The sequence below is a fragment of the Pteropus vampyrus genome, unplaced genomic scaffold (genome assembly GCF_000151845.1).
Source record: "Pteropus vampyrus isolate Shadow unplaced genomic scaffold, Pvam_2.0 Scaffold35, whole genome shotgun sequence".
In the NCBI taxonomy this organism is placed as follows: domain Eukaryota; kingdom Metazoa; phylum Chordata; class Mammalia; order Chiroptera; family Pteropodidae; genus Pteropus; species Pteropus vampyrus.
This window is the reverse complement of record NW_011888816.1, coordinates 6,496,515-6,505,589: the sequence shown is the minus strand read 5'-3', so window position 1 is coordinate 6,505,589 and position 9,075 is coordinate 6,496,515. Positions and strand designations below refer to the sequence as shown.

At 41.8% G+C, this 9,075-nt stretch overlaps 1 protein-coding gene across 13 annotated transcripts in view; it reads left to right on the top strand.

Annotated features, from left to right (window-relative positions):
* Positions 1 to 9,075, top strand: part of ZBTB38 (zinc finger and BTB domain containing 38) — a 119,060-nt gene that overhangs the window by 62,701 nt on the left and 47,284 nt on the right. For 6 of the 13 annotated variants that reach the window (XM_011357441.2, XM_011357438.2, XM_011357439.2 and 3 more), the window contains one exon: positions 6,041 to 6,145. The gene's annotated coding sequence lies outside the window, so the exon portion shown is untranslated. Of the gene's footprint in view, positions 1 to 4,041; positions 4,066 to 4,467; positions 4,622 to 4,653; positions 5,259 to 6,040; positions 6,146 to 6,823; positions 6,869 to 9,075 lie in introns of those variants that run through there. The other 7 variants (XM_023529090.1, XM_023529089.1, XM_023529091.1 and 4 more) reach the window with 6 other exon arrangements.

The window sequence follows — 9,075 nt, the reverse complement described above, 5'->3', positions numbered from 1 at the left end:
ATATTATTAGGTATTTACATAACAATGGAGAAAAATTCACACAAACTTTTTATTGAAGAAATTAAAACTAGAATAATAATAATAGACATTCTGCCATAGGTACAGAAATGAATGACTGGCTGTGTCCCAATAAAACTTCACTTATGGACACAGAAATTTGAATTTCATGTTTATTTTTCATGTCACAAAATATTATTCTCCTTTCAATTTTTTTTCAAGCATTTAAAAAGTAAGAATCATCCTCAGCTTGTAGGTTATACAAAACAGGTGGGGGGCCGAATTTGGCTCATAAGCCATAGTTAGTAGACCCATTTTCTAAGTCAAAATCTTCACACTAGAGGCCCATTGGCCAGTCTGGTCCACATGTGTATTTTGTTTGACATTTAACAATAGTTTTAATTGAATCAGTCACCAATGTTTTTGTCTTCTATTTTTTAGTTGTATTAACTTTTTTCTTCTAGTTGTAAAAGTAAAATATACTTACTGTGAAATAATTTGGAATGTATTCTTTTAGTTTTTTATGTATGCCTGGAGATGTTTTTATTAATAGTTGAGCTATTTTGTAGACAATTTCATGTCTTCTTTTAATTCACTTCATATTACAAAATTTTATATCATCTAAAGTCTTTTATTAACATAATCTTTTAAAACTTTGTTATAAAAATCTTAAACATATGTAGACTATGGAAAGACGAGTTTAATGAACCCCCGTGTAGCCATCATTCAGTTTCAACAATTCTCAACTGCTGGCAAACCTTATTTTATGTAAATCTTCTCCTGTACTTTTTTAAAAATCTCAGATCAAACAATTTTATCTCTAAATATTTTAGTATGATAAATAGAGTTGGGTAGAGTGTATATACTCTTTCTGTACTATTTTTGCAACTTTTCTATAACTTTGAAATATTTCTAAATAAGTTTTTAAAATATGGATTACTAAAAAAGAAAAATAACAACAGTATTATTATCAAACAAAAACAATAATAATCAATAATGATTCAACCACATCGAATATCATAGCATTCAAATTTGTCCAATTAGGTCATTTTTCTAAAAAAATAATTTGTTCAAAGCACAAGTCCAAATAAGGTCCATCCGGTGCAATTAATATCCCCTTAAATCTCATTTAATCTATAGATTTCCCTCCTTCTGTTTCTTTCATCCTTGCTGTTGCTATAAAAATTTTGTCGAAAAAAGTTTGTTTGACCCATAGAGTTTCCCACAATCTGAAATTTGACAATTGCACTCCTTGGAGCTGTTTTACATGTTCCTCTGTCTCAGAGATTTCCTGTAGTTGATAGTCACAGTTAGAGACTTGATCAGATTTAGATTCTTTTTTTTTTTTTTTTAAGTAGTCAACATTTCACATATTTTATATAAGAATCCTGATTTGGGCTTCATTAGAAAATTCTGCATCGCTGCCATTCTCAGCTGGCAACAGTTGTCTGGGGCTGGGTAGTGACCACCCCCACCCCCCATTTAAGTGGGACATGGATTATCCTGTAGGTCCCAGTTCATATTATTTTCTACCTGGCTTCCATGGACATTGGAAGTCGACACCCCTGTTCTAAACACTGCCTCTTCAGGGGCTTCTCAACACAACATCACAAGAGGCTTTTCAGGAATGTGGCAGAGATTAGAAAAAATGACTTGGACAGGGACTTTCTTAATATGCTTGAAAGGAAAGAGATAAGCAGCCATACAAGGAGAGGCCACGGGGGCAGAACTTGGTGAGTATCCAGGATGAGGGGGAGAGAAGAAAAGTAAAACAAAAAATTAAATTCTCAGAGTGCTGCAAATATGGGAGGCAGAATGAGTTATAGATTCCTAACCTATAGTGGGAAACAGGAAGCAAGCGGCTTTACTAGAAACACATAAATCTTTTTATATATTATGATAATATTGAAACCTTAAAAAAGTAGGAGAAGGGGGGCAGTAAATGTCAAATTGGCCAATAGTCCTAAATCAGAAAGTGCAAGCGGGCAGTTATAGCATAGTAGAAATTGTGAGGATTAAAAGAAATGAAGTAGAAAATGAGAAAAGCCTCCTAAAGGCCACTGGAAAAAGATCAGGAGCCATGTTGTAGAGATGTTGAAAAATTGGTAGAAATTTAAGAGAGGAAAGCATCTTGAAAGCCTTAGAATTTTTTTTTTTTGTGATTAGCAAATGTATTAAAATGAAAAGTATTATAAGGATATAGAAAAATAAATCACCTTTAGTTGTTTTGAAAAGAATAAATTTTTCCAGAAAAGAATAAAATTATGACAAGTTGAGACGGTCCTGGAAATTTCCAGATAGTTCCCCATAGTCAGAAGAATGATTAAGAGAGAGAATCTGTGACTGGTTATGAGGAAGGGTGGAAAATTTTGAAGGACGGGCTGATTATGTAAGTTTTAGGCTGTGGTGTTTAAAACCGTTACCATGATATTTTAGTTATTAATAACAATTTGGGGAAATCTACTCGCTTCTGGAGAAACATTTAACTCTAATGAGAAAGAAATGCTTCTGTTTGTGAATTCCCAAGTGGATGTAAGGAGCCATTCATTTGCTAAGCCTCTTAGGAAAGCCAGAGCCGATTTTACTCTTAACAAGCTGTTGACAGCGTCTGATCGAGGTACCACCTTGGAACATGTTAGCAGCACAGAAAGTGGACTGTGGAGTCAGACCTGTGTTTAAATCCCTTTATGTCACTCACCATGTGACCCTGGCAGCTTATGCATGGAAAATTTCAAGAGAATAAAAGGTTGCTTTACACACAGTAGCTAGCTACGATTCTTACAGCTTGGACTGTAGGAATTCAGAGCTGTGAATCCTTGACTTCAACACTAATAGCCACAAATGCTTTTTTCACTTACAGAGCACTAACTGTGTGCCAGGCATTATTGTAGACGCTTTGTGTGTATTTATGTGCATCCCATTTAATTATCGAAAAGCCCTACAAGGTAAATGTAATATTAAAATTAGCCCCATTTTACAGACGAGGAAGCCAAGGCTCAGGGAAGCTGAGTAATTTGCCTAAAGTTACATAGTGAGTGACCTTCTAAGTCACAAAACTCAGGCAGACAGAATCCAAAGGCCAAATTGCTTTGCTCTGCCACTTCCCACCTTCCAATCTCTGGAAAGCACAGAGAGCAATGCCTGTGGTTTCTAATTTGTACGTCTTAGTTTTGTTAGAGGTCTGAATGATTTTCAGTTTCAAAAGCCTCAATGGGAACACGTAAATTTACAATTAGACTACAAGTTTCTTTAGGTTAGAATCCATGATTAACAAAGAGTTAGCTCAGATCTTGTAGAAGCCCTGATTAACAGTTAGATATACAAAAACATTGCAGAGGTCACTTCTTTTTTAAGTGGGAAGATGAATAATCAGTTAATAAGTGCAATTTAGTGGGATAGATCTTTCTAATCATGTGACCTAGGGAGAGAATAAAGTGTGCTTGGCTTTGAGGAGTTTGGGAACTGCTAGTGTACATGTGTATGCACGTTGCCCAATCTGCCAGCCTTCAAAACTCTGCCTTTATTTTTTAATTCATGATCCTTTAATTTGACTTTAAGTCAATATATCCCCCCTTATTTAAAAATCAAAAAAGTTTTACTGTTTTTAAAATTAATATTGGAATCTACTTTCTCCATCAAAGTGATCACATTCTTAAAACATGGTCATGAGCTGAGATGCAGAATTGCGAACGTAGTACTCCAAGCTAAAAACAGGATGTTGTCAAGCTAAGAACAGACTTTATATCCCTTTAAACTGTAAAGGGAGTGAATCTTTTCTAAAGAAAAATTTTAAATAAGACTCATACTACCAAAACACAAGGCACATGGATAGTTTTTTAAAACAAGCAAACAAAACCTGTACATTAATGCGCTAGGCTGTTAGCTCCGCAACGCGAGTCTGTGGCAGGCCTCAGTACTTTTTCAGTGAGCAGCCCCTGGATCTTGGAAGAAAGAGCCTAGTAGGCAGTCGGTGCCTTTTATTTAAGGAAGAGGACTGGGTCTTTTGCGTCAAATACCATGTGAGGAAAATCAATCTCGGCCTCTCCCGACAGCCATGGGAAAGCGCAGGTGACACCCTACTCCTGAGAATTTGATTAAATTAAAACTGCACTTGACTTTGACTTTCTCTGAATCCTGCCTCTCTCAAATGTGCGGGGTTTGGATGCTGCCTGGGATCTGGGTCTGGAACCCAGGGACCCTCCCGCTGATCCAGGCCTTGTTCTGATAGTGACTGTAGACACCTAAGTGGGTTGTCCTTCCGCAGGTTCTTAATTGCGTTTTCCCGGGAGACGGTGGCGGCGGAGGCCGCTGCCCGCTCGGTGGGGTCTGGGGCCTCGCGGGGCCGTCGTGGGTTCCTCCCGGGTCCCGCCGCGGCGCTCCCGAGGCCTGGTTCTCGGCGCGGCGGGCCCCCCGGCGCTCCTGCGCGCCGGCTGAGGGTCGGGCCGACCTCCTCCGGGGCCGGCCGCGTCCAGCGCCCCGCGCCGGGGGCGGGCCGGGCTGGCAGAGCCCAGCCGCCGGCGTCCATTTTTTGGGCGGTGCTGCGCGGCGCGGCGGCGGGCCTGGCGGGTCCGGAAGCGCCATGGACCCCCGGGGACGGGCGCTCGCGGCGGCGGAGTCGAGCCTCGTAAGTGCGCGTCGCAGGGTCTGTGTGCGCAGCTGGGTGGGTGAGGCGCGGCCTGCGGGCGCGGGTGCCGGGGCGCGGCCAGCCTGCCTCTTCCTCTCCCCGGAGGGAGCCTCGAAACCTGGCTGGGAAGCCCTGGCGCACAGGGCTGGAGAGACGAGCTGCTGCGGGGACCGGGCGCCCGCAGGTGCCCGGGCTCGGGGCCTGCGCCGGAGTTGGGAGTGGGGCTCAACTGCAGAGTCGGGGCAGGTTGCGCCACATCTATAGAGACCCAACTGCGCAGCTGTACTAGAGGGCGGGGGGCCGGGGGAGAAATGCGCACCCAAGGGACATTATGGGCTCGGGTCCAGCAGGCTCGGGCACTGCCGTGACAGTCGCACCTCCTTTCCCGCCGACTGCGACGCGGACCCTAGTCTTAACCTTAAGGGAACCTGATGATTTCCCTGGTTCAACACCAAACTCCTGGAATTGAATGGAATATGCAAAAGTCCCCCCCCTCCCCCCCGGGGCTTGCAATCTCAGCCTCCTGTGATACAACACAACCGCCCGGTGTTAGCCACAACTTTGCAGGGTACATAATAAATCACCTGAGATTTTAATTCGTCCGCGGTTCTACTTTATAACTCCTGCTCTGCTATAGGTAAGTGACATTCCGTTCTGGACTTTGGCCCTAATTAAATATCCCTTTAAGGATCTGTTATAGATGACGCATTATGGTGCTTTAGACATATTTTCACGGTTAAAGACTTTTCTCCTAATTATGAAGCTCAACTACTTATTCAAGTTCTCATGGTTAAAAAGCATGGGAGGATTTAGTCCGTGGTTTCAGAGAAACTTCTAGTGAGGTACTATATCTAATTGTAGTGTTTTTCCAACAAGAGTAGAGACCCATTAGAAGATTACGATATCAGTTTAGTGCATTACTACTGGAATTTTTTAAAAGATATAGAATATATAATACGGTGTAGAAAAGAATCGAATCAAAAAGAAAATGTCAGGATTTATTGCACATAGTAAGCATTTTGAGACTTTGGGGTTTGTTTATGTAATGTAATTTTTAAAAACGGTGGGTCACAGGTTATTGACCTGTAAAACCCTGACTTACAGTTAATAACCCAGGCTTTGGAATCAGTCGAACCTGATTTTAAGTACCAGGTCTAATATAACCGAGCTGTGTGACCTTGAGCAGATTCTGTGACTTCTCGGAGCCTCTCTTGGTGTAGCTGTAAAGTGAGGGGATGTCTCCTATATTTGAGGGGTATTATGAAGACTGTATGAGGTCACATATGTCAGTCACTTCGCTCAGTGCTTGACTTATAGTAAGTGTTCAATACACATGCTAGTTATAATTACTATTGTGGCTAAAACATCATATCCTGGCAGCCAGTTCTTGAGACCCTGTGCTTTTTCTTTTCTTTTTAGATCTTGATGTGGAGGAGATGGAGGACTCAGAATCAAGGATTTCCAAGTGATTTCTTCCAAAGCACGAGAAACTAACTTTGTTAAAGCTGGTCCGTTCTACCTGAGGTAACTGAATTTGCATGTCTCCTTAGTCTACATGAAATAGGAAATGGTTTTTCTGAGGGACTCCCAAGGCGCATATGATTTGTGCCAGCATTCCACTAGGTTTGGGGATTACAAAGTGATCATGATATTCAAGTGAACTGTTGTTATTAAGGGGACATGGCTTATGAGACTTCTGTGATGAAGGAGAAACTAAGTGAAGAGGGCTCCAGGACAACTGATTTCTTGTTCTAGTTATTCCAATGACTGTCGTGAGAGCTTCTCTAAGTCTGTTTATTGAATACTAGCTTCTCCAGACGGTAAGGACCAGCAGCTATCAATGAGGCCCAGAGAGTTTAAATGACTTCAGGGTGACACACTAGGCTGAGATTAGAGGCGGGCCTGGAACCTGGATCTCAATTGCTCAGTCATGCAGCTAGCCTTAGGGCCTGCTGTGGGGTGAGCAGTGTGCTAGGCACTGAGGATGGAAGCATGAAGTGCCCACCCCCAGGACACTTGCACTTTGTGCAGACAAGTACTGACAGCCCAGCCCAGTAAACTCTACCTTTGAGGCATGTACAAAGCCCCAGATGATCACAATAACAACTGCCATTTTTCAGGCGCTTGGGTGTGTTTGGTAAGGCAGTGTGTTAAGGGATTAAGTGTTGTATTTTTATTTATTCCTCACAATTCCCCTATGAGACAAGGAAGAATGGATGTGAAGGACTGAAATGGGAAAATGCACAGGTAGGTCATGGAGGTCTTTGCATCTCATACTACGTTTATGGTACACATTCTGTATGCAGAGCACAGTGCTAGGACCACAAAGTTTAAGGTAAAGCCCTTGTCCTAGAGGAGCTTGCATCCTAAACTCCAAAGAGGTGTGTCAGATGGGCAGTGCCCCTCCTTCACCTGGTTTTCCAGCAGCGATAGTAGTATCTGTCACACAAAGAGTTGCCATATCACAGTTCTTGCCGCTCAATGCAATTTTTCACTGTTTTCAGATTTAACATATCCTCCCATCCATCTGTGAAAACTTAGACTTTTAATTTATAAACATTAGGAAGGCCTTCTCTAAATTCATTCATTTATTTATTCATTCAACAAATGTTTATCGAGTTTCTACAAGTCACTTGGATATTTAAGACCAAAGATAGTACTGTGTGTTTACCATCATGGCATTAGTCATATTGAATCTTTCAGCAAGGAATTATTGTTCAACTATTAAGAGATTTTCCGTTGTTAGCATGCTAGAATATCAGCTCCAAGGATGTTAGAGACGTCTGACTCATAAATAAGATTCCAACTGGATATATAGGAAGATCTTTTAAATCTTCAGAAAGGAATTTCTTCTCTTTTAAATATGAATTTTGCCATTACTGTCGTCAGCTTATAGAGACTTTTTATTTGTAAACTTAACTCCCAGGCAGAGAAACAAATCCGTTTGGCGAGTGGGTTTTCTTTGACTCAAAATGCTCTCCTCTTTGGTGGAAGCCACACAGGATTATGAGTGTTCAAAAGTAAAACAATTTAAGAGATACTTTAATTTACAAGGTACAGTGTTGGAGGTAGAGCCAATAATCGCATTAAGCAACAGAAACCAGATTGTAAGTCTTGCATGCTCCTAAAGGTAAGCTCCAGATAGAACAAGTGACATGTTGAATGTAAATATGCTTTGCAAACTTTTAGGAGTCCTATAAATGTCATACAGCAAATGTTTATTGAGTACCTTCTATAAGTGTGACGCTGTGCTACAGAGAATGGAGGAGTCAGCAGCAAAAAGATCTGGTTCGTTTCCTCTCAGACTCTGTTTTGTAGGTAAGGAAATAAAATACGCAAAAATAACTGTGTGGTAAATGCCAAAACAAGATATTTTGGTAATTTGAGGAGGAAGAGGTCCCTTTTACCTGTAAGGACTCTTTCTTGAGAAAAGTCCTTGAAGGATGTGGAGTTTCTATCAAAGAAAAGGGGAGGAGGCATTGAGATAGGGGGGATAGCAGAAGAACAGAAACGCATGGAGCATATTTAAGGAAAGGTAGTGAGCCCAGCTGAGTTGGAACTGATCTATACAGGCATCAGGTAGGAAAGAAAGCTGGAGAACATTTGGTACCAAATGATAATGGTCTTGAATGCCAAGCTGGGAAATATGAATGTATTAACCAGTAGGAGTCATTGAAGACATTTGAATAAGGAAGTGTCACGGCCATGCATCAGGAGTGTACCCTTGTGGGTAGCTCATGGGGAGACTGACATGAAAGGCAGGGCAGAAACCAGAGACAGGGAGACCAGTTAGAAGGCTCCCACGATCCACCAAGGAAAAGGGTAGAGAGAGGGCCTGAAATAGCCGACAGCAGTGAAATGAGAAAGGAACAGATGCTAAGGAAAGAATTGACACAATCTGACATCTCAGTAGAGAAGTAACAGCTAAGCCGACGTAGTTCCGGAGCAGTGGTACCCATGAGGGAAGGAGGTAAGGGGCTGCATTTTAGACATGCTGAGTTTGAAGTGTTGAAGTATGACATCCTCCAGACAGTTGGGGGCTTTGTGCTCCAGAGGAAGTCCAGGACTAGTTTGGGAGTCATTGAGATATAAATAAGTCAAGAGGTGGGAGAAGCAATTTTCCAGAGAGAAACTAGGGAGTCAGAGGTTGAGGATGTAGTCTTAGGAGAAAAGAAAGGACCTAGGGAGGATCTAGAGAGGAGTCTGGCAAGACAGCAAGGAAGAACCACCAGAGAACATGATTCCAGAAGCCGGCAGAAAGGGGTTTCCCAGTGCAGGGAAGTGTCAGATATTAGAGGGGGACAGGGAGGCCCAAGATGGCCACTAGATTGCTAAGTGCTAGATCACACACACATTTGTTGGTGTTTTCCTTTGTAAGGTACTATGACTTGCAGAATGAATATTAAGATGTTTCATTTGCAAAACTTTGTAGCTTACACAAATCAAGGATCACT